The sequence below is a fragment of the Orcinus orca genome, chromosome 18 (assembly GCF_937001465.1).
Source record: "Orcinus orca chromosome 18, mOrcOrc1.1, whole genome shotgun sequence".
NCBI lineage: Eukaryota > Metazoa > Chordata > Mammalia > Artiodactyla > Delphinidae > Orcinus > Orcinus orca.
This window is the reverse complement of record NC_064576.1, coordinates 75,407,648-75,432,148: the sequence shown is the minus strand read 5'-3', so window position 1 is coordinate 75,432,148 and position 24,501 is coordinate 75,407,648. Positions and strand designations below refer to the sequence as shown.

At 46.4% G+C, this 24,501-nt stretch overlaps 1 protein-coding gene and 1 long non-coding RNA gene across 4 annotated transcripts in view; one reads left to right on the top strand and one right to left on the bottom strand.

The window, feature by feature from the left end:
- SPATA13 (spermatogenesis associated 13) overlaps positions 1–24,501 on the bottom strand; it is a 263,660-nt gene that overhangs the window by 233,861 nt on the left and 5,298 nt on the right. The window lies entirely within an intron of this gene.
- On the top strand, positions 5,454–10,393 carry LOC117197443 (uncharacterized). Of its 3 annotated transcripts, XR_007473214.1 has the most exons (4): positions 5,454–5,653; positions 6,237–6,303; positions 7,872–8,086; positions 8,255–10,393. It is a non-coding gene; the product is annotated as an uncharacterized LOC117197443 (long non-coding RNA). The 3 variants fall into 3 exon arrangements; XR_007473213.1 differs by having other exon boundaries at positions 5,455–6,303; XR_004478076.2 differs by lacking the exons at positions 5,454–5,653; positions 6,237–6,303 and adding an exon at positions 7,284–7,387.

The following is a 24,501-nucleotide window of genomic DNA, read 5'->3' as shown; positions in this document are numbered from 1 at the left end:
AGTTCAAGCATTTAACAAGCAAATGCTCAAGTTGGAAACGCAACAACTTAAAACAAGAAACTAAGTAACATTCTAAAACCTTCAACCCCAAGTACAGCTCCCGCTGAGGTCCAAGTCCCTCAAGTCACCCGTGTCTGTGGTAGAGGCTTCATGCCAGCAGTTCTGGCTCCTGGTGGGTCTGCGTTCTGAGGCGGGCTTCCTAGTGGGGCAGCTGGAGTCCCTCTTGCACAGTGAGGGCAGAAGTTCAATAAAGGTAGAGAGTCTGAATCCCGTGAACAAAGAGATCCAGCTGGCCAGAGGACTCCAAAGAAGGGCTTCAGGGAGAAACGCGTGGCCACCCTGACCCCCCCAGGCCTCGCAGGCTCCAGAGAGGACAGAAAAAAGGGAGGTAGCACAGGAATCTGTGCCATGATTGCCCATGCGGCCTCGTCTGGAAGATTAGAATCTATTTAATAGAAGCTGTTCTGTTCCCAGAATGTCCCTTTCCCCCTGGATTCCCATGGTTGCACAGAACCTCTAAACTGCCCGGGAGTCCAACAATTATTTCCAATTATTTCCAAACATCACACTTTTAGAAATATTTCTATAGCGTTTCCCCCTTACGGTTTTATTTTTAAATAAAATCTAACCTCAGAGAAGCATTTTCCTTCATGATATTTATCCTATTTGCGAAGGCTGCACAGAGGAAAAAAAGGAAACCCCACTGTCTGATACGTGTGATAACCGTTTAGCACATGACATTAAAAATGTTTTAAAATATACATAAAAATATAAAAATATGGCTGAATAATAGATTTCTTTAATGGTGAGTTTACCAAAAAGCAAAACAGCACAAAACATCTAGAAATGATAACTAGTTTTACTAGTTATCAAACTTGTACTGATTATACTGTTACAAAAATACTATGTTTCTCTTTCATAAAAAAAGTCGTAAACCTTCAGCCTCCCTCTTCTTCTCTAGAAACACACTGACTTTCCCTCAGTACCACCCAAGCTGTGACCATATGTCCTCTGAAGTCAGGGGGTGGATGGGGGCTAAGTACTCACCTTCATCCTAAATATTGAAAACATCCTTATAAAACAGACCGAGTCCATGTTTAATAGTGTTTCATAATTTCTTTTCACCTGAGTGTACACCAAAGGCTTTTGAAGTAAGCTGTGGTGATCCATTCATATAACATGCAAAACTTTGGAATCCAAATGCCATAATGTCATTTTTCCACAAACACAAATAGCTAAAATTTCAAAAAGAATGCATTACATCGGCAAAATATAGAAAAAAACTGCCTCTTTATTTCAGGTCAGCGGTAAACGGCAAATGAATGTCAACTTCAGGGAAGGCGGACGGTTCACCAAGTAACAATCCTGTTTGAACTTCAAACAAGCCCAGCAGGTCACCAAGCTGATGAGCTGTAACTTAGTTGTCATCAGTGGCTATTAACGGGTAGACCTCTTTGGGTTTCTGACGTATAAATGTGATCTCAAGCTAAATTTTCTAAACTTTGCATGGTTGAGCTCAGTTAAAGCTTTTCACACTCTGCCATCTACTTTACTTGGAGAATAAGGAATACGAAAGGATATTTCATTCAATACCTAAATGGCCTTCCTTAGATACCTTACTTGTTAGTCCCTAGTTACCCAATAGGTAAATCACAGTTATAAATAATGCTAAGATGAAAAACATGATCTTTTGCAACATTTCCACCCATCCATCAGAAAAGACATTTTGACCTTACAACCATGAAGTTGTAAAACTTCAAAGAGGTCATCATTTGGAAATATTTTCTCGACAGAAAATATTTTCTGTCGAGAAAATATCGCTATTACCATAAAAACCCAGAAAGTGCCCAGAAAGGTAGATCTTCCAGAACGACACCAATCCCACAGAAACTATAACCAGAAAGAGAAGACAGCATGAGGATAAATACTGTGTGAATTACAGCTTTCCTTAACAATTAAAGCAATTACTTCCTCAGTCCCAGCTACACCACACAACCGTGCTTTTAAAGGAGACTATGAAATAACAGTAATAAACTTTGGCGGAAGACACACACGATTTTGTTACAAACGAAGAAACTACGGAAACACGTAAACAGACTTCCAAATAGTCTGACCAAAATAACTGAGAAGAAGTATCGGTCAAGAGAACACCTGAGGGGAAATTAGTTAATTTTTTAATACTTTATATGACTGTATTTTCAAACTTTTTTACCGTAAAAATTTCCAAATATACTCAAAAGTAGACTTCAAGGAACCTTTGTGAACTCCTCGCCCAGCTTCAACAACCATCTCCATTTTGTTACACCCGTTTCATTTATTTTTATTTTGCTGTATTTTTTAAAAAGTAAATCCAGTTTCTCATGCCATTTCACTGCTAAATCACTCAATATCCTCTCAAAAAGGACATTTTCTTACATAGTCACAATGTCATTAACACATTAACCAAAATTATTATTCTTTAGTTCACTCTTTTGTCCAGTGATTTATTGGCTCTAATACCCAAATTTACAAATAGATGTTGTGTGGTGGTGGGATGAACTGGGAGACTGGGATTGACTTATATACACTAATATGTATAAATAGATAACTAATAAGAACCTGCTGTATAAAAAAATTAAATTAAAATTTTTAAAAAGCCAAATAGATGTTGTTCCAGAAATTTGTTTATAAGTCCATTGTTTAGATTTCAGAAACCATTGCTCACATATGCATCTTTAACTTACATGTCACCAGAAATAGAACAATTTTCCAGCTAAAAAATAGTAGAAAGTAACACTTACTGCACAGAAATGTTTTATTTCTATGGCGTGACCTGGAATAAACATCTTTGTATGCATTGCTTTGTCCGTATTTAAAATGATTTCTATCCTAAGTGAAATTCAAGAATCATGACCATCCTGAGAATCTTACTTCATGCTGCCACACTTCTTTCTGACCAGCACTGCCCACACCTTAATGTGTGTTGGAATTGCCTGGGTATCTTGTTAAAGTGCAAATTCTGGTCCAGTACATCTGGGGAGGGGCTCCCGGGTGACACCTGGGCTGCCCGCTTATGGGTGATCCATGGACCCCTGGTATTGGTTGAACTGTGTCCTCCCCAAATTCACGTGTTGGCATGCATAGTAAATGGAACCTTATTTGGAAATAGGGTTGGTACAGACGTAATTAGTTAAGATGAGGTCATTGACTGGGCCCTAATCCAATCTAAATTATATCCTTATGAAAAGGTGGAATCTGACACAGACAAGCACACACAGAGGAAGCCACTGAAGATGGGGGTTATACACCAGCAGAAGCCGGGAGACAGCCCGGAGCAGGTCCCTCCCCAGAGCCTGCGGAGGGAGCGGGGCCCTGAGGACACCTTGATCGTGGACTTCCAGCCTCCAGAGCTGTGAGGAAGGCAACCGAGTCTGCTGTCAGGCCCTCTGTCCCACACTCTTCCTGGCAGCCCGAGCAGACTCACGCACTGCCCTTCCCGTGGCCAGAAGTGGAGGGGTCTCACTCCAGTGCCGCAGTCAGGGCTAGGAAAATGGTCCCAAACAGACCCTGCAATCAGACAGGCCTACCTGCCGCTACCTGCCCTGAGCAACTTCATAAACTCCTCAGGCAGCCCGAGGTTTGATTCCCTCATTTGTAAGACGGCCACGATAATCTTCGGACCCATCTCATAGGGGGTTTGCGAGGATTAAATAAAAGCATGCACGTGACCTTCCTAACTCTGCCCGCTTTTGAGAGAGTAGTTTTCAGGGCAAAACAGTAGAGAAAAACTCAGCTTGTGGGGAAGCAGGGAGAAAGTGGGTGTTGATTACGCTTTCAAAGCTTTTTTTTGGGAAAAGGAAAGTCAGAGAGAAATGAGACCTTGATGGATTCACAAGGTCAAAAAAAAAGTACTTTTTTAGGCTAAGTGGGACTGAAGATTGTAGCTGTCTCGTCCCCATTTTCAGAATAGGTGGAGCCTAGGACACGGTCCCCAAACTCTGTCCCAGGTGCCGGGTGGAGGTACAGGGCGAGGCGTGGCTGCCTGGGGGCTCCCCAGCCCAGAGCTGGGATGGCAGAGGGAGAAATGGAGTAGGGTGTGGACACGGTCAGCTTGAAGGAGTCAGGAAGAGGAGGGACAGCCAGGCAGCTGGATCGGTTGCCGTGGAGACCAGGGAACTCACGTCCAGGTGAGAGAGGCCTGCTCCAGGAGTGGGAAGTGGGGCCCAAGGGAAAGGGCCCAGGAACTGCACAACCTGAAAGGGGAGTGCGCGCTCCAGCCTCACACGGATCGCGCTGAGCTTTCTCCCGTTGGCAAAGGTTTGCCACGTAACCTTGGCCGGCCTCTGCCCCGGCTCTGGGTTCAGATGTGGGGTGGGCATTGGCAGATGGGGCACAGCAGAGGCTCGGAGATTTCCTGTACAGTTTGGACCTGCCGGCCTTCCCTCTGCCGTCCCGCTCAGAGCGCGTCCAGGAGGGGCAGCTGGAGGAGGGGGCACCTGCCCAGCTGCAGCCCCAGAGCTAGCTGGCTGCCAGCCTGGGGGTGAGCCCAGTCAGGCCCAGAAGAACCAGCCAGGCAAGCCCAGCTGAGGCCCAACCTGTAGGCACATGGGCTAAATGAATGCTACTGCTTTAGTCCCTGGACTTGGGTGGTTCGTTAGGTGGCGTTTTCGTGGGAACCGGAGATGGGCAGTGCCCATGGCTGCCCTGAGGCCTGCAGCCCCTCCTTGCTCGTGGGGCTGGGTTTTTTAATTTTTTTTTAACATTTGACTTTTTTTTCATCATTTTATTCATTTTGGGGGCCGCACCACGCGGCATGAGGGATCTTAGTTCCCGGACCAGGGATTGAACCTGCATCCCCTGCAGTGGAAGTGCGGAGTCTTAACTGCTGGACCGCCAGGGAAGTCCCTCATGGGGCTGGTTTTGGAGACAGTAGGGCACAGCTCGTCCGAGCAGAGGCAGGTGAGCCCTGGGAGCCACGGAGATTGGAGGGCCACGACCTTGGTCACCTTGGCCAACTCGAAGGGTCCTGACCCACCTCCGATGGGCGGCCAGTAGGTGTAAACTCTGTACCCATCGCAGTGACACTGGGGCACGCCCTAACAGGGTCCCCCAGATACTGACCAGCAGGGACCACCTGAGGCCGGCGTCCTCCTTCCCAGGGACAACCTTGGACAAGACAGATGAGAGCTTTGTCCTCGAGCTGCCTGTGCCCCCAAGTCTAAAAGTGTTTCATTTGGGAAGTGGAAGGAAGCTCCCTGCGCTGCAGGGCCCGAGACCCCCCTGCTCGCGATGCGGGAGGGAGGGTCCGGCCGTGATGCGAGGTGGAGCAGCAGGTGGCCGGATCCCGCAGCAGCCTGTCATCGTAGGCCAGCTACACCTTTGGCTTCTTGGCCACGTGTGCCGGTGCCTGGGCCCCTCGGCCCCTGCTGGGCCCCGTGGTGACAGGCAACGGCCAGAGGCAACGCCCGCAGGACGCCCAAGGCCCCACCCTCCCCGTGAGTCCATCGCCAAGCTTTACTTACAGATGCGGCGTGGGCGAGGCCAGGTCCTGTACCTGTGGGTCCCTGGAGAGCGACAGCGGGAGCCCAGGTGGGAAGGACGCCCTTGGGCTGAGGGCGCCCGGGAGGCTTTGCGAAGAAGACCTGAGAGGAGGGGCTTCGGGTGTGTAAGGATGGTGGGCGGGGGCCCCTGCGGCCTCCAGGAGGAAGGCGCCTTCTGTGCCTCGCACAGCAAGAGCCTCCTCTCCCGTTCACGGGGAGCATCGCCCCTTCCCACTCAGAGTGTCGCCCACACCCTGCCTGGGAGCTGGTGACGCAGGGGAGACGGCGTGAGGAGCCGGGCTGGTGTCAGGTGGGCCCCTGGGGCCACCTCGCAGCCCCGTGAGTGAGCTGCTCGGGGTGAGATGGGACCATAGCCCCCCACGCCCCGGGGTTCCTGCCAGGAGTCGATGAGCTGGGCCGGGCGGGGGCTCAGATCCGCAGCTCAGGGCCTCGGTGCTCGGGACCCCACAGGGGCTGTGGTGATGCCTGTTATTATCAGGAGCCGACGCAGCTGCCACGAGGACGGGCCTGGCCTGGCGCTGGCCCCAGAGGGCCCCTACCCCCTCCGCTTGCTCCCTCTGGCCTATCCCTCCTCCGTGTGTCACAGTAGGTGAAATGGGAACAGGCCGGGACAATCCTGCCACACCCTTATCTGAAACTGTTGCTCATTAAGACCATTTACAGATTTTTTTTTTTCTATCACATTTTCAATCCAAGGAAGCCTGACATTGTAAGATGCTCAAGGATGCTAGGAAGGCCTGGATGTTTCCCTACCAATCAACTGGTGAGTCTCCTAAGAGTCAAGGGTGACAGCTCACAGAGACACGGGGGTGGGGAGACGAGGCTGATATGTAACTTACCCTCCACGTACTCTCAGATACACTTTACTACGTCCATCATCAGCCTCCCACTTAATAATAGAATCACGGGTAGTTACTCACAAATTGTTGTATTTTCCCTGAGTTTCAACTGAAGCCCCACTGAATGCTGCAGACCTACGGCCGTTCCCATAGCCAACTGCTCTGAACAGGGCCTTACGTGTATTGGTTCTTTTTTATGGGTACTGTGTACACAGATGTGTGTTGTGTTTTTTCATACATTTTTGAATGTCTCTTCTATCCAGAAGTGAGTCTGACGTGGTGACTTCGTATTGGAACAGGTGATAATTATGCGAGAAATCCTGCACTGTAGTTTAGAAGGTCAACTCACAAGGTCAAGGGAGTGGAAGTCTTTACTAAGGAGGAAAAAAATGTCAGTTATGCCGCTGTGTGCAGAGCAAGGAATCCTCTCCTCCACCGACAAAAATGCCGAGGCTGTTACTTCTTGTGTCCTGTACGCAACATTGATGGTTTGTTGACAAATCTGAAAGAATGTGCAGCCCTTGGGAAATGCCCTTCTAAACGCTGTGTCCTCAGAGCCTTTTCGTGACATTTAGCAGCTGTTCCTCTTCACAGTGACTATTTGAAAGACAGTTTCATGAACTCAAAGCTTTCTCGCCCCTGTGTCCCTGTCCTTTGCCCCGTCTCTGCTCCAAGAGTGATCAAAACACACGAATTCGTTCCTTCACAGGCGAGAAAGCTATGTAGCTGTACCTCATCACCAACCATTCCATATTCCCCAAGCATCCTTAAACTTGTTTTCATTCTATAACTGCAAATACTCTCTCTCTCCTGCTTCAGTGTGAGCCCCTGCCCAGGACCCCAGCACCCCCGCCAGGCACTCGGTGGGCATTCGGTTTGTTGGTCTAAGACACCAGGCAACTCTCACTCCATCCAAATGGATCCCTGACTCTTGCCTCCAAGCAGATGCATTTCTTTTAGGACCATGGTTTCTTATGTCCATCCAGACTGGTTAAACATTACGAAAACGTAAGAATGAAAACAATTTTGAAATGTGAGCACCGCATACAGGCTGCCCAAGAGCAGAATTTCTTTACCATTAAATGCTGGTGTCTTCCTCCAGCGTTTAACTCCTTCCCTAGAGAGGCAGAAAGAGTAGAGCCCTCTTAAAATCCGGATGCTAAAATATTACTTACTTTGAGGAAATCTTACAGCTTTTAAAATTGAAAGCAAGTCGGCAAAGATAATTTATAGGTTAGAAAAAGGTAGTAACATAAAAGGGAATGTGGACGCATTTTTCAAATGCATACCAATTAAGTCCTTGGGCTTATTCGAACACACAGTAGGTTGTAATAATAACAGAGACGCTAAAGGCAGGAGACGAGCTTTAAGTTTTCGCTGGGAATTGGATGGCGGGAAGGGGTTTATAGTCCAATTGGGGATCTCCAGGTGGGTGGCGCCTTGCTATCTGAGGGCCCTGCTGTATTTTACTACTGGCTTTCTCTCCCTGTAGAATCTCTGGTAGTTCACCTTGGATAACGTGACTGAACGTAATTTGGGATGATAAATAGGATGGAAAGCGTATTTTCAGGCCTGTGTAATGGAGTCGTCTTGGAATTGATTAAATTGATGCAATGTTCTGGCCCGTTCCAAGTCTTCCTGGTAATACCTGTACTGCCTACTGCCAGTTCTGGGAGGAGACCTCAAGGAACATTCATGAAAGGGGAGGTCCCGTTGTCTTTACTTTTTTTAAATATTATTATTATTTTTTAAATTGAGGTATAGTTAATTTACAAGGTTGCATTAGTGTCAAGTGTACAGCAAAGCGATTTAGTTATCCATATACATCCATCTATATATATATATATATATATATATATATTCATCCTTTTTCAGATTCTTTTCCAATACCCGTCTTCTTTCGTGACTGCGCATCTTCTCCCCTGAGGGAAGCACCACAGTCCTGGATGGCCAATGAGTTAAGACAACAAAACCTTGAGAAGTGCACAGCCTGAAAACAGAGGAGCCATGGTACAGCTTCCATACTGCATGAACCTCACACGGACGGATGCCAACCCAGCCTACGCTGATCAACTCGGCAAGCAACAAGCAAGCATTATCTACCAGGTTAAACCCTTTGGAACGTTGGTAGACAGGGTACCTGTTCAAAGTGCGCGTATAGGCTGCGGGTACATGGAGGCTCTATTTCACTAACTCTTCATTTCGTTATGGCCAAGGAGCAGTATTTTGTGTATCTGTTTTTTTCTTTCTTTTTTTTTTTGTTTGCGGTACGCGGGCCTCTCACTGCTGTGGCCTCTCCCGTTGCGGAGCACAGGCTCCGGACGCGCAGGCCCAGCGGCCATGGCTCACGGGCCCAGCCGCTCCGCGGCATGTGGGATCTTCCCGGACCGGCGCACGAACCCACGTCCCCTGCATCGGCAGGCGGACTCTCAACCACTGCGCCACCCGGGAAGCCCGAGGCTGCCTTTTTAAAGAAGGAACCAATGGCCTCGGGAACCTAGATCTGCACACACAGCCCTGGCCTGAGTTCACACGGAGAATCAACAGAAGAAATAACAGTGATTTTCTTTGTTTGCCCACAGGGTCCGAAAAAGAAAAATATTTAACTGCACCGCTTCTGGGAACGTGAGAAGCAAATGTCCTGATAGGGGCAGGCCTGTGACTTTAATGCTTTACCAATAACGCATGTAATTACCTACTGGGGAGACTGGGAGGTGTGGCTTCTTAAGGATGTGGCTGAGGAATAAGGGAAGCAGAGCAGCATGGTGGGGGGGGACCTCATCAGAGAGCACAGCCCACATCTCCCTGTGGGACGGCCTCCCGGTGCCCTGAGATACCGGCTCCCTCCCTGGAGAAGCCAGACTAGACGAGGCAGTCTTCTTTCCAAGAGGCTCTCAAAGGGAAATGAGGAACTTCACTGGCCTCCTGGTAGTCAGGCTGGTCCAACAGGGAGGGGTTGAGGGACCCCAAAGTCCAGTGCAACTCCCATTTCTGTCCACATCTCAAGCCACTTAGGACAATCGTGTTTGCCCAAGTCCCAGGTGTTGTCTTACAAAACCGTCGCCAGCATCCCTGCTTCACCCAGCCAAATGCCTGAACTCTCTCTTGTCTCTGGAATACAGATCAGCAGACATTATCTGCCTCCGGAATTCATGTGCTGATGCGCCAGTCTTGCTTACGACTGTGAATAGCTCCAGAAGAGACTTTTCTTTTTCTTTCTTTTCTTTCCGTTTTTTCTTTACCCCTGTGATTGCAAGCCTAACTCCCGTCATTCAATTTATTTTCACTCAAAAAATAAATAAATTTCACCCACAAATAAAGAAAATTTTGAAAGCCTTTTGCACCACGGCCCTGGCGCGAGGGTGAGCTATTGAAGGGATGTATGGGTGAGTCCCTCACATGAATCTTAACCCTCTTCTGGTACCGCTACCTCTTGCGTCAGAGGAAGAGAATTCTAACGCTGCTTCTCTGAAGCTCACGCCTCAACCGTGCTCCTGAGCCTGTCTCTGCCATTGTCCTCTCCTGCCCCTGGCTCCTGGCTCAGCCCCCCTCTCCATCCCTGGTCCCACCATTGCTCAGGCGAGGTCAGGGTCCACGCGGATGCCTCCTGGTCTCTTGGCCCCCTCGACTCCCCAGCTCCCATGATCTTTCCCTGGGTGCCCCCATCCTCCCCAGGCACACGCGGGGTCTTGTCCTCCCGACATTCACGCCCGAGTCTGGAGTGTACACATCCCGCAGCCTCTTCAGGCATCCCCACTGCTCCCCCCAGAGGAGCTCAGGCACCAACTCCTTTACTTTCTCCAAACCATCAGTCCTCTGCTTTGTTATGCAGACAAACTGCTGTTTGAACAGCATCCGTACCCCGGCCTGCACACACACCCCCAACTCCCCCCATGCTCGCCTGGACCAGCTCAGCTCCCTGCTTCATCTGCTGCAGGGCTCTCCCTCCCAGGGTGCAGCCCAGCAGCTCAGAAAAGGTGGCTCAGGATCCCCCGGCCTGCTGGCCCTGCCCCATTTCTCGGGTCAACTCCCCCCATGCTCGCCTGGACCAGCTCAGCTCCCTGCTTCATCTGCTGCAGGGCTCTCCCTCCCAGGGTGCAGCCCAGCAGCTCAGAAAAGGTGGCTCAGGATCCCCCGGCCTGCTGGCCCTGCCCCATTTCTCGGGTCAACTCCTTCTCCCACTTGCTTTGCGGACACTTCATCCTTGCTGCACTTTCCTCAAACTTCCAACCACTCCGCCCCCCACTTCCCCCTGCTCAGCAGACCTCAGCCCCTAATCCTCAGAGAAAACAGACGTCATCAGACAGAAACCCCATCAAATCCCCTCACCATCCCTATAACTATTTATACCTTCCCCAGCATCCCACTGTGGGGAGGGAGGGGCCCACCCTCCATCCCCACAATAACCCTACACTAGTATTTCTCTCTCTGTTCTTGTGTGTTTGACTACTTCCTTGAAATGTGAACCTTTCCATCTTAACAGACTAAAATCCCCCCATTTTGAAAGGGCTCTGCCCCCTCTGAACCCCATGTGTGTCTCTAGCTTCCGCCTCCCCCCTCCGCTGAACACAAACCTGCCCCTACGTCCCCCCCGGCTCCGTCCTCGGCTGGCTTCCTCCATCACCCCCAAAACAGCTCGGGCAAAGGGCGCTGTGAAACCCAATCGTCATATTTTAGTCCCTGAGTTACTTCCAAACAGTTGCCCTTTCTGCTGTTTCTAAAATATGTGGAAGGGCAAAGTACCTAGAATGGCTAAAACAACCTTGTAAAGAAAAAGATGGAGGGCCCACAGGACCTGAGATTTTGAGACTTAGAAAGTTACAGTTATCAAGACAGCCTGGTATTGATAGAAAGATGGAAAATTGATCATGGAACAAAACAGAGAGTCTAGAAATAGACTCATGCCTGTATGGTCAATTGATTTTCAACAAAAACGCAAAAGCAACTCAGTGGGAAAAGTATAGCTTTTTCAACAAATGGTCCTGAAACAAATGGTCCAGGACATATTTTTTTTTAAACCCTTGATTCATATCTCACACTCTATACAAAAATTAATTCAAATTGGATCACTGACCTAAATGTAAAATATGAATATATAAAACTTAACTAGATAGATAAAACGTCCATAAGAACACACAGGAGAAAAGCACTGCCACCTTGTATTGGGCAAATCTCATAGATACAACAACAACAAGCACAATTGACAAAAGAAAAAATTGATCAATTGGATTTCATCAAGATTCAGTTCTTCTCTTTGAAAGACACTGTTAAGAGAATGAAAAGATAAGCCCACTGGCTGGGAGAAAATGTTTGCAAATCACATACTTGATAAAGGACTTTTGTCTAGAATATATAAAGAACTCTCAAATGCTATAATATGAAAACAAACAGTCCAATAAAAAATGGCAAAATATTTGTATAGATACTTCACGAAAGAAGATATACAGATGGCAAATATGCACATGAAAAAACACCCCACATCCTTAGGCATTAAGGAAATGCAAATGCAAACTTCTCTAAGATACCACCACACACATGTCAGAATTGCAAGAATTGAAAAACTGGCCACACCAAGTGTTCTTTAGAAGGGCAGAGCAACCGGAACTTTCATTCATGGCTGGCGGGGGTGTAAAATGGTAGAGCGATGGCAGAAGATAGTCGGGCAGTTTCTTGAAAAGTTAAACAATCTGCCACGTGGCCCAACATTCAGTTAGGAGGTGTGACCACAGGGGAAAAGAAAGCACAGGCCCACACCCAGACTCGTGCGTGAACGCTTGTACGTGTCATAGCCCCAAACTGGACACAAGCTAAATGGCCATTCACAGGTGACCGGACCAACGAGGGACTGCCACCAGGCAACACAAAGGCACGAACCAGTGACACACACGAAGACTAGGATGAATCCCAACACGGCTGTGGGCGCAAAAAGAGTTCACGCCGTGTGATTCCTTTTATATAAAGTCCTTGAAAATGCAGTGTAATCTACAGTGATAGGAAGCAGATCCACGCACGGATCAAACTGTGCACTTTCAATTCATGTGCAATGTACTGTATGGCCATTATACCTCAGTAGACAAAAAAGCAAAGGAAAAACAAAAATGGAGACCATCTCACTCACAGTATTGTTAGTTTAAGGTAAGTAAGTACTAGGGAGGGAATGCACAACACCTACAACAGCAAACATAATCAACACTGCTGTATGCTGTATACGAGAGTTGTTAAGAGAATAAATCCTGAGCTCCCATCACAAGGAAAAAATGTTTTCTTTTTCCTTTATTTCGTATCTATACGAGATGATGGATGTTCACGGAACTTATTGTGGTCACCATGTCATGATGTCTGTAAGTTAAATCGTTATGCTGTGCACCTTAAACTTATGTAGTGCTGTATGTCAATGACACCTCAATAAAACTGGAAGGAAAGAGTAGAAAAATAATCATTTTAAAAGCTCAGAGTTTTCTTTTAATCACAATGGATCCTTACAAGAGTGATGAGAAACCCAGAACGAGTACGGGCTATTCCATCACCCACGGCTCTCAAGAGGAGTGGGGCACCAGGAACAGCAAGGGCCCTCTGAGCCGTGTTTTCCGACCCAAAACATGAGAATAGCAACACCTACCTACCGGATTACCCGGATGGGCCCAATGTCATCAGCAAGGTCCTTATAAGGAAAAGAGGGAGGCAGGAGAGTCAGAGAAGGAGAAGTGAGGATGAAAGAAGAGGTCGGAGTGAGGTGATGGCTGGCTTTGAAGATGCAGGAAGGGGCCACCAGCCAAGGAATGCAGGCAGCACCTCGAAGCTGGAAGAAGCAAAGAAATGGATTCTCTCCAAGGGCCTCCAGAAGGAAGGAAGTGCTGCTGTAAATTCCTTTACTGGGCTAAATTCAACGTGCTGACAAGACAATATGCCTGATTCCGTGCACAACCCACTTAAAAATAACAGCATATTAATACCACTTACACGGGTCACAGACTAGCTGGTATCAGATCTACTAAAACCATCAGTAAAAATGTAGTTGTCCATATAAAGCTGCCGCATTGGACGGCAAATGTCACTGAACCAGCCCCAGGATGCTCTGTCCCCCTGTGCGGGGCCATAAGCTGTGACCCCGCAGGTACAAAGCGTCAGGCGTGGGATCCTGAGGGGCCATGCGGGCCACAGAGCTGGCTCGTTTTGCCCTCCGTGTGGCAACTCAGGTTGTTGACGTTTTTAAACCCCATCTTTTCTGGTGCTTCCAGTCTTTCCCGAAAGCACAGGTGACAGCACCATCATGCGTTGTCAGTACACGACATGAGGAAAAGTGAAACATCCCTCCTAGAAATACAACCAGATGAAGACGCCCTTGAAAACTGCACTTTGAAAATGAGCACAGACCGGTCCAGAGCAGAGACATCCAAAGTCGCCTTACATATGTGATGGACCCCTAGGCCTGGAGAACTCGAGTACAGCCAGACAAGGACCTCAGCTAACGTGAACAATAAGGAACCAGCCAAAGCGTCTTGGCCAGCAAGGCAAACGTGGCAAGAATGCAAACCTGGGGGCAGGTGCACGTGTACGTGGAGGGGGACGCGTGTCTCAGTGACAGTAACCAACACCTGTGCAGGTGACAACTAATTATCACTCTAAGCACTTTTTCTGTGTCAGCTGAATCTTCCCAACAACTCCAGGAGGTGGTTCTGTCTTTAACCGTGTCCATTCGACAGAAGGGTAAACTGAGGATTGGTGGATGCAGGCGGCAGAGTCAGGAGGCCGGGCCCTTGACCACGGCCCCGCCCTGCCTCTCAGCCCCTCCCTCCCGCCCACAGGCTCACAGAGCCATCCTTCCAGTTCAGAACCAGTTCTAAACCACCTCAGTCAGCGTCAGGCAGGAGGGTGTGTAAGCAGGTGGCTGGTGTCCTCCTCCGTCCTGCATGCTTGGCCAGACTGAGGCCACACCTGAGATGGGGGGCAGTGTCTCGGAGCCGACAGATCAGGTTTCCAGCAACTGCGACGCTAGAATTTGCATCACTTGTTCTCCACCCGGACCGCTGGGGGAGCTTTTGAAAACTACCAACTCAATCAGAGTCTCTGGCCAAGGAAGCTTCTAGAGAAGCTTTAAACAGGACTAACCAGTCTAACGATGGCCGGTCACGTGAATGATACCTTTGTAGACTATCCAGCCTTGGCCAAGCCAACACAGACCAAGAGAACTATATCCAAACAACTCAGAGAATCACGGAAAATAATAAACGTTTAGTGTTGTAAAATCAATCAATCAGACTCTCTGAGAAACCCAAGCTCTGGTATTTCTTAAAGCTCCCCGCGTGGTTCTGCAGGGATCCGGGGCTCAGGAACGTGGGCCAGCCTGAGATTACAGGGGGCCCAGCAGCTGCTGGCCAGGGTCCTCCAGAGACGCAGAAACAACAGACGATGGATAGGGATCTATTACAAGGGACTGGTCCGCACAATCACGGAGGCTGACAAGTCCACGAGCTGCAGCGTGAGTCTGGAGGCTGGAGACCCAGGAGGCCTGAAGGTCTCGTTCTAGTCCGAGTCTGAAGGTGAGAGCAGACCGCTGTCCGGCTGGAGGACAGGCAGGCAGAGGGGACAAATTCTCCTCGCTCTGCCTTGCTGTCTATTCAGGCCTTGGCGGATTGGATGAGGCCGCCACGTCGGGAAGGATCGTCTGCGTTACTGAGTCCACCAACTCAAACGTTCATCTCATCCAGGAACGCCCTCCCGGAAACACCCGGAAAAGTGTTTCACCAAGTACCTGGGCACCTCGTGGCCCAGACTAGTGGACACGCAGAGTTCACCACCGCACAGCCCTGCCCGCACAGTGTCTTCCCTCCCTGGGTCTCAAATGTCTGCACATACAACCCTAAAGGGCTACATCCTCAGTTCCGCTTCTAGGGCAGTGTCTGTCAAGATGAATGGTCTCCGTGCCTTTCCAATGACACATCCCAATAAGCAAAGAGTGTTAAAACTCTGAACATCCCTATACACATTTATTTATTAATTTATAAATAGTATTAAGGTTCTATCAGATGTGGAGATATATACATACATACATATGTGCATATGTGTACATACGTGTACATATATGTATGTTTATGTATACGTGTGTATACACACACACACACACACACACACACACTCTGATACCGTCTACCCACCCCAAGAGGAGTACCCACCACTCCCGCTCTGGAGATGACAGGTATAGACGCTGCAAAGTCTCTTTGATGTCAGGCTTCTGTATGTTCGCTCTCTTCAGCTAGACTTACCACTGACCTTAAGCTTCTCTGTGGTACCAGCATGATGCTGGGTGCGTAGAGCACGTCGGTGACACGGTACTGAGAAGTCACCGAGGGCAGGCAGGTGACATGGACATCCCCATCACTAAAGGGGCCATCTCACCCTCGCCCCCTGTGGACGCTGTTGGAAGCACGTTGGTGCTTGCACTGAGACCTCTAGCTGTCACCGGCCTCGCTGGACGTGCTCCCAGGACCCTGCGGGCAGCGTGGCTGTGACCCCGAGGCCCAGCTGGTGCGGCCTGCACTCCAGAGTCCCACGTGCCAAGAGGCCACGGAATCTGGGGCTGCAGGGCCCCTCCCCAGGCCCGCGAGGGGAGCTAGCAATCTGGTCACTTGGGATTCTTTTTCTTAAAGAGCTTCCTCCTAACCATATTCTGTTCAGGCCTCATCACACCCGAAACCACCCCCCGCCAACACCCTGCCCTGGTCCGTGGGTGGGTGTGAAAGCCTGCTATCTTTCGGTTATTTTTTCAGTACATCTCACGTTATGTATTGTCTTGTGTTTACGCATCCACCTTTTGAAAGATGAATAAGTCCTTTAAACACACTGTGAGAGTAGATAAACTTTCTTCTGAATATGAAGCCCCCTACAGCTCCTGCCTCCTAAAGTCTGTCGCCTTAACGAAATTATTGTCACTGAGCCAGTATTTGGCCAATGGTGTTGAAAAGCAGGTTTCACTATTCTTAGACAAAATTCCCGTTTCACGGCAGGGTTCCAAAAGCTTCCCACAGCCTGTGGTAAGGATGCCAAAGGAAAGCAAATTTTTCAGCAACAGCCAATATAGAGAAGAGGGAGGAAAAAACTCAACAGCCCACCTGAGACATGAACAAAAGACATGAAGGTAGTCCCAGTGAAAGACAACACAATGGCCCTGAAACACTCAGCGTTCACTCCAGAGAAATGTCAATTGCAACTGCGCTGAGACAGCGTTTTCCACCACGAGATGAGCAAAGGAGTTTGGTGACACTGTGTTAGTGAGGGGTCGGGAAGCAGGCAGTCTCTAGGGGGGTGCAAATGGGGACAAGGTCCATGGAGGACAAGTTGGCAAGAGCCCAAAATTTGTCATGCCCATAACATTTCGTTTTAGCCAATCCATTTCAAGAAATTTGTTTACTAGATACACGCATGTGTCAAAGAGTGTAGGTTCACTGTTATTCACTGAAACATGGAAATAACCTGCTGCTCATCACTAGGGAACCGGTTTATATAATATGCTACAACCACAGAACAGAATACTACACAGCCATCAAAAAGAATGGAAAAGGGTGGAAACAACACAAATGTCCATTGACAGATGAATGGATAAACCCAGTGCGGTATACGCATACAATGGTATTCAGCCATTAAAAGGAAATGAAATCCTGATACATGCTATAACATGGATAAACCTCGAGGACATTATGCTAAATGAAATCCTGATACATGCTATAACATGGATAAACCTCGAGGACAATAAGCCAGACACAAAAGGACAACATTTATATGATTCCACTCATTCTGAGACAGTTAAAACAGTCGAATTCTTAGAGAGAGAAAGCAGAATGGTGGCAACTGGGGGCTGGGGGTAGAGGGAGTTATTGTTTAATGGGTACAGAGTTTCAGCTGGGATGATGAAAAAGTTCTAGAAATAAATGGTGGTATGGTTGCACAACAATGTGCATGTATGTAACGCCACAGGACCGTACACTTAAAAACGGAAAATTTCATGTTATGTATGTTTCACCACAATAGAAATAAAAGAATGAAGAAGCGTTTTATGTACTGATATGAAATATATCATTAATACATCATATATCATAATATGTCAAATATACCATAATATATCGTCTCTGAAATATATCATTAAGTAAAAATAAAGGATCCAATATACTATGTATACTATGTCAATACTTGTGTAAAAAATAGAGGGGGATAGAAGAAAACATATTTCCTTATAAAAGCGCAGACCTTCTCTGAAGCATACGGAAAAACTGGTAATACCAGCCCCTCCCAGAGGGGCAGCTGGGTGACCTGGAAGGGTCAGTGGGGTGAAAGCCTGGAGGAGAGAGGAGATTACTTTTCAGCAGATGCTGTTTCATAACCCTCTCATTTTATAGCATGTAAATAAATTATATATTTTTTAAAATAAAAATAATTAAAAATTTTAAATTAATATAATTTTTAAAATTTTTAATAGAGTTTTTCTTGCTTTCTTAAAAGCTGTCATTTTTCCCACTATGAAAATCCATGTTTTAAATAATCAGTTTATTAAAAATAGATTTTTAGTAAACTAGTGGGGTATATCTTTACGTTCAATTAGCAATTAAACTATCAGGAACACTAAATTTTTAATATAAAACCACTTGAATAAAAATATTAACAAAAGATGTTGTTTTCTATCATATGTCTAATTCATACATTGCTTTCAGCCCAACTACTTGGGCTAAATCTTTCTCGCCCCTCGTCATCTGTCCTCATATATCAGATACCAATGGAAATTCCAGAAGCACCTTTTCCAAAGAAATAATCAAGGATGAACTATTTGAAAGTGAAGGCCCTGCCCTCCTTCCGGTCCACGCTGGCATCCCCTGGTCCCACTGTGGCTCCACTGGTGCCCATGACCCTGCTGGCTGGCATCTTCCCTCCAGCAGCCGCGGATGCCCACTTTACTAAGCCCGTCACTCCACAACTAAAACAAAGTGCCGCTGACTAGATTACGGCAGATATCATACTCATAAAATCCTGATAATACTATCTCTTGTTGCCTTTAGAAGGGGCTGCCGACTCCTAAACTTCTGATTAGAGTTCCACGAAAAAGTATAGTTTTTACAAGAAACTCTATCATCGGTCGACAGTCTTTGAAAATTCTTTCACTTTTCTCATTTTTTAACAGGAAAAAAAAGTCCTAGGTCATTTTCTAAAGGAATTTTCCCTTCTTTTCCTTTTCTTTTTTAAAAAACACGTTCTCACTGCTGATGGCATTTTGACTTTTCTTAATTATTATCCTCATATCTTAACTTATAGCTTGCAGTGTAGCTTGGAAGATTGGCCGATGTGAAATTAAAATTTGTACAGCTGTTACTTACTGCAGGGGGAAAAACTGTTTATACTTTAGATCATCAAAATACCAAGATTTCCAAGTCCAGAGTTTTTACCTCCCAATTTCTCAACACTTAATTGCATAACCAAATTCTTACTGGTCAAATCGTGTCTTTTAGGGGGAAAAATGCCTCATTCAGTGGCCGATTGCCTAAGTTGGCTGAAGACAAACATTGTTGGAAGAATAACTTGTTTGGGCAGATTCCCAGAGCTAATAGTGATTAATATAATATTTAATGTTAGAAGTGCTTACTTTACTTAAACTTTACTCCAGAGAATATATTCCCACAATCAGGGGAACCACTGATTTTCACATTATTCCAGCTGTCTTTCATCCCACAAAAAACATGGGTGGGTATCTTAGAGATAATGTGGTTCCTCATTTTCAAGTGACATACATATTCAACAGCTAGACAGTAAAAATTCTTCTTTTCTTTTTTTTTTTCTGAGGTTGGACACCAGCTTTGCCACTTATTCAGTGTGTCCTCTGACAGGTGATATAACTTCTCCATGTCTCACTTTACTAACTTCCAACATAAAAGCAACAACAGCTCCAAATACTGTAAATACATCAATGTCCGGTTCACAGTCAGCACTCATTCATGTTATTTCCCTTTCTTTAAAAAAAAAAAAATCAATGACATGTTTTTATGCTAAGAATTAAGTGTATCCCACTACAGTTCTCAAAACTGTAACCAACACAGTCAGAAATTTTGTTAGTTGCTCCACTCCTTAGCTTGTGAAACACTATCAAATGCTTCTACCCGGTTGTAACACAGGTGAGACGGAATTAGTTATCTCTGATGGGAAAGTAAGCAAAGTACCGAGCTAGAATTCCTTTTAATGATCTCTCTGATCCAGAGAAAGGAAATAAAAATCCATTGCTTGGATCCTGGACAGAAATGTTTTCAAAGGGAAAACTCTATATACATCTCATGCTGATGGTATGGGAACACTCAGCTTATAAACCAAAACATGCTTATTTAACTACAGATCATAATACGCATTTCAGATCGTAATATGCATTTTTCCTAAGATTTGCCTAATTGGAAGCTTCTGAGAAATGTTTGTGTGGATTTCTCTTTTTCCTTTCAAAATAAATAAATAAATATATAATTAGAAAGGAAAAATGTTTCTAAAACACCACATTTACTACCTAAATAGAAACACTACAAGGAAACCTGATATATAAGATCCCAAGATGATAACTTCTATAAACTAAGAGATCTATTTTCACTAGCCAGATTCAGTGTAGGTTCCATTTAGTTTGATCCCCTTGTTCATTTAAAGTATAAATCCAAAATACCAAAATTCCAAACTTTTCAAAATTCCCTGCTCCGTGTAAAGTGACCAAGAATTGTCCTTCACTTTGTATACGTTGTAATTCACTGCACAAGGAGATCCTTCCATGTTTCCAATCAAAGGAAATTACAGGCATTTGATCTGGGGATGCATCCTGGGAGGCTCTCCTTGAGATGTGATGTAATAACAATAAAAACAGCTTACCTGGCCTGATGGTTTCTCAAGGCTGAGATCTCACAGCCAAGACATGGAAGCCAAGGGCATGTGGAGACAATTTTATTTTTACAAAGGCATGAAACAAAAGAATCAGTTAAGGAAAACTGAGAAATTCTCACCTCTAAACCTTTTCCTGGAGAGACGTTCCCAACCTTGTGTACAGACACCGGGAGGAAACAGCATCGCTGACTACGACAGACTCATGGGGACACCAGGAGACTCACGAATAAAAGGCAAAGGGATGGATACCTGACCGGCATTTGGGATTCTTAGAGGTGACACATCCCATTTTAGGCTGCCTTTCAGAAAGAGCAGAATTCCAGAACACAGCAGGACCTCAGAAATCATCTAATCAAGTCCCTCCTCTTACAGATAACAACTCTCGGGGATTTCGCTTTTTGCTAAAATCTGTGAATTTGTATCAGAGATGATATTTGTACCCAGGTCTCCGCACCCTCCTCTAACGCTCATTCCTCTATGCCTTGGCGGTCCAGATAAAATTCCCAGTTGCTCTGATCTTCATTTCACAAAGGCTTGCTGCTCAAACATACATTTCACTTGCTTCAAGTTCAGCATATATTTTCCTTACAAATAGGATATACAGAACTGGTCCCTGGGCCAGCCCCAAATACCTAACACAAGCACAAGAAACAGTGGTGTGCTAAAAATCACCTGCACACCTAACCCCCTACAACAGAATTGACTGCCAGCTCCACGTGCCAGGACCAATGGAATCAGAGACTCTGTTCTCCCTGCAGCAGACTCTGCAGCTCCAAATCACTGCTGCTCATCATGGGGGAGGGGGGTCTGGGCCCCAGTGGGTGAGGAGTACAGAGCTCAGGAGTGGGGAGCACAGAGCTCCCAGGGGACACGTCTGTATCCCAGAGCTGGCTTCCTAGCCGCCATGTTTATTTTCTTCCCGTGGTCTCAGGGTAAGGACCAGTTGCAGGTGCCCTATCCTATCACCATCTAGGGTTTGGACCGCTTTTTTCCTCCTCTCTGCCCTGCTGTGGCCATGCACACAGTCTCCTGTTCTTATGTTGCCTACATATCATTCTGTCCTTGAAATGAATACTCAAGCAGTCTTTTTATGGCCTTCCAAGGATTTATGAACTCTATCCATGATGAGACAGTAGAAATGGCTCTCTCTTCTGCTCCTTCAGCCCAGTCCCTCCTTTATTTCCATCAAGTCCTGAGGGAGCTCCCAGGAGTATAAAGGCTTCGAATCCTGTGGCCAGATTCACCCTGGTTTAAACTCATCTGAGATAGGATTTCTTGAGCAGCCTCACTGGAAAAGCAGGAAAGGGCCAGGTTAAGGGGCTGGGGTGACGGGAACTTGAAGGAGATCCGCATCTGAGAAGCCACAGTGAGGAAAGAGGATGCATCGCACCCCAATGTTCATAGCAGCACTATTGACAACAGTCAAGACACGGAAGCAACTGAAATGTCCATCAGCAGAGGAATGGGTAAGGAAGATGTGATACCATACACAATGGAATACTACTCAGCCGTAAAAAGAATGAAATAATGCCATTTGCAGCTACATGGATGGGCCTAGAGATTATCAGACTAAGTGAAGTAAGTCAGACAGAGACAGATACCATACCATATCACCTATATGTGGAATCTAAAAAAATGATACAAATGAACTTGTTTACAAAACAGAAACAGACTCACAGACATAGAAAACAAACTTAGTTACCAAAGGGGAAACATGGAGGGGAGGGATAAATTAGGAGTTTGGGGTTAACACATACACACTACTATATATAAAATAGATAATCAACAAGGACCTACTGTATAGCACAGGGAACTCTACCTATATGGGAAAAGAACCTGAAAGAGATATATATATATATATCTGAATCACTTTGCTGTATACCTGAAACTAACACAACATTGTAAGTCAACTAGACTCCAATATAAAATAAAAATTTTTTAAACATAAAGAAAATAAAGAAAAAAAAAGAGGATGCAATTCTCTGGCTGCCGAGCCCACCTCGAGCAGCTGTTCGCAGTGTCTGGAGCACACCTACCAGCGTGTACATGACACAGCCCTGAATTGTGCTTTCTTATTTTCACATCTGTTTACCCTGAACTAGAGTATCAGCTGCTTGAGGAGAAAGTCCATGACATGTCTTCTCATGCCCTGCAGCCTGAGAAGATCGTGAATGGCTGATAAATGCTCCCTGAAAGCCTGGGAACTTCCAGGCCACTTCAAGGTCATGACCCTCTCCAGTAGTGTAGAGGAATGAAGGGGACTTCACTGGGCCCAAACCTGGGGCAGTCACGAACAGCCATGAACAGCAGCTCCTCCTCACTCTTCGTACATCAGTGTTGCCTTCTTTTCTCCTAAGTTGAGGGAGTGCCTCTGAGGGGAGATCTTAATTAAAGGTGTTCTAGAAGCAGCCGTTGAACAGACCAACCCACATCCTGGACCTGTGCCGGCCGATATGCACAACCGACCAGGGAGACAAGTGTCTGGCTCGAATCAGAAGGGGAAACGTACAGTTCTGCCCTTCAGGAACTTGCACTAACTTTCAAGGCTGACTTTTCAAACTTCAGGCACCAGCACCCAGCCCCTCACTGATTAAGCACGCACTGCTCTGAGGAGGACACATTCCTTTTGGGCTGGGATAATGATAGCTGGCTCACACATGAACCTGTTCCTGAAAGCACCCATTGTGGAAAGCTACTGGATCTAGCCAGGACATGGAAGCAACCTAAGCACCCATCGACAGATGACTGGATAAAGAAGATGTGGCACATATATACAATGGAATATTACTCAGCCATAAAAAGAAACAAAACTGAGTTATTTGCAGTGAGGTGGGTGGACCTAGAGTCTGTCATACAGAGTGAAGTAAGTCAGAAAGAGAAAAACAAATACCGTATGTTAACACATATATACAGAATCTAAAAAAAAAAAAAAGGTTCTGAAGAACCTAGGGGCAGAACAGGAATAAAGACTCAGACGTAGAGAATGGACTTGAGGACACGGGGAGGGGGAAGGGTAAGCTGGGACGAAGTGAGAGAGTGGCATGGGCATATATACACTACCAAACGTAAAATAGATAGCTAGTGGGAAGCAGCCGCATAGCACAGGGAGATCAGCTCGGGGCTTTGTGACCACCTAGAGGGGTGGGATAGGGAGGGTGGGAGGGAGACGCAAGAGGGAGGAGATATGGGGATGTATGTATATGTATAGCTGATTCACTGTGTTATACAGCGGAAACTAACACACCATTGTAAGATGTTAAAAAAAAAAAAAAAGAAAAAAAAGGAAAGCTGCTGGATCCCATCCAAAGAGCACATTTTGAAAGCTTTTGGTATTCCTGGAAAAAGCTTCCCCAAGTGTACGGGATACACATTCTTCCGTAAGGATATTTCAGAATAGAGTCCAGGGCCTCACGATTAGAGAAGTAAATAGGACAGTCCTCAAAGGTCACAACTCAAGCAAGTGCGGTGAAGACATAAAAAGCAACCCACAACTCAGGATGGTGAGGGGCGGCTTCCCTGGGACTGTGATAGAAACAGATTCTTCACAATGGACAGAGTTTCCATTCAACTTACCAAAAAGAGCCAAGAAATGACATATGAAGACTCTTTTAGCAAATGACAAGCTATTCCATGCAAAAAAGTGGACACCCACGCTCTACCATATGAAGTAATGAAGGAAATCGAGGAAACAAACAAAAGTCCTTTGAGACCCTGATGTTCGGTGAATATTGAAATCTTTATTGCAGGAAACTCTGGAACCTTCTTGGGCTACCTTGAAACCTAGGCTGGATTCCTGCCTTCACAAAGCAGGTTCTGTGGAGTCCAGACAAGGGCCAGGCACTGCCTACAAGACCTGCAGGCTTCCCTTGGTCCCTGATATCCTATGACCACAGCATTTTCATAATTTGAGTCTTTGCAATACATTCCAATTATAACCTTGTAAGTTGTTCAGTGCCTCAGAGAAAACCTTCAAATTCTTCTGGCTACCTTCCACGGTCTGAAACACGATGCTGAGCATATTTTGTTAGAAATAAGCATGGAGAATGCCATTCAGATGGAAGGTTGCCCTAGCTTTTATCTTCATGGCTCTGAGGGCTGCAAAATCTACGCTCCCCTGTCCTTGCAGTATTGTGATTTCATTTTCAGTGCATTTATCACGCTTCCCAGGCAGTGCACGTGACTCAAATCACTCCACGGCACTAAAAAAGGCAGAGAGACAGGTCATACCTAGC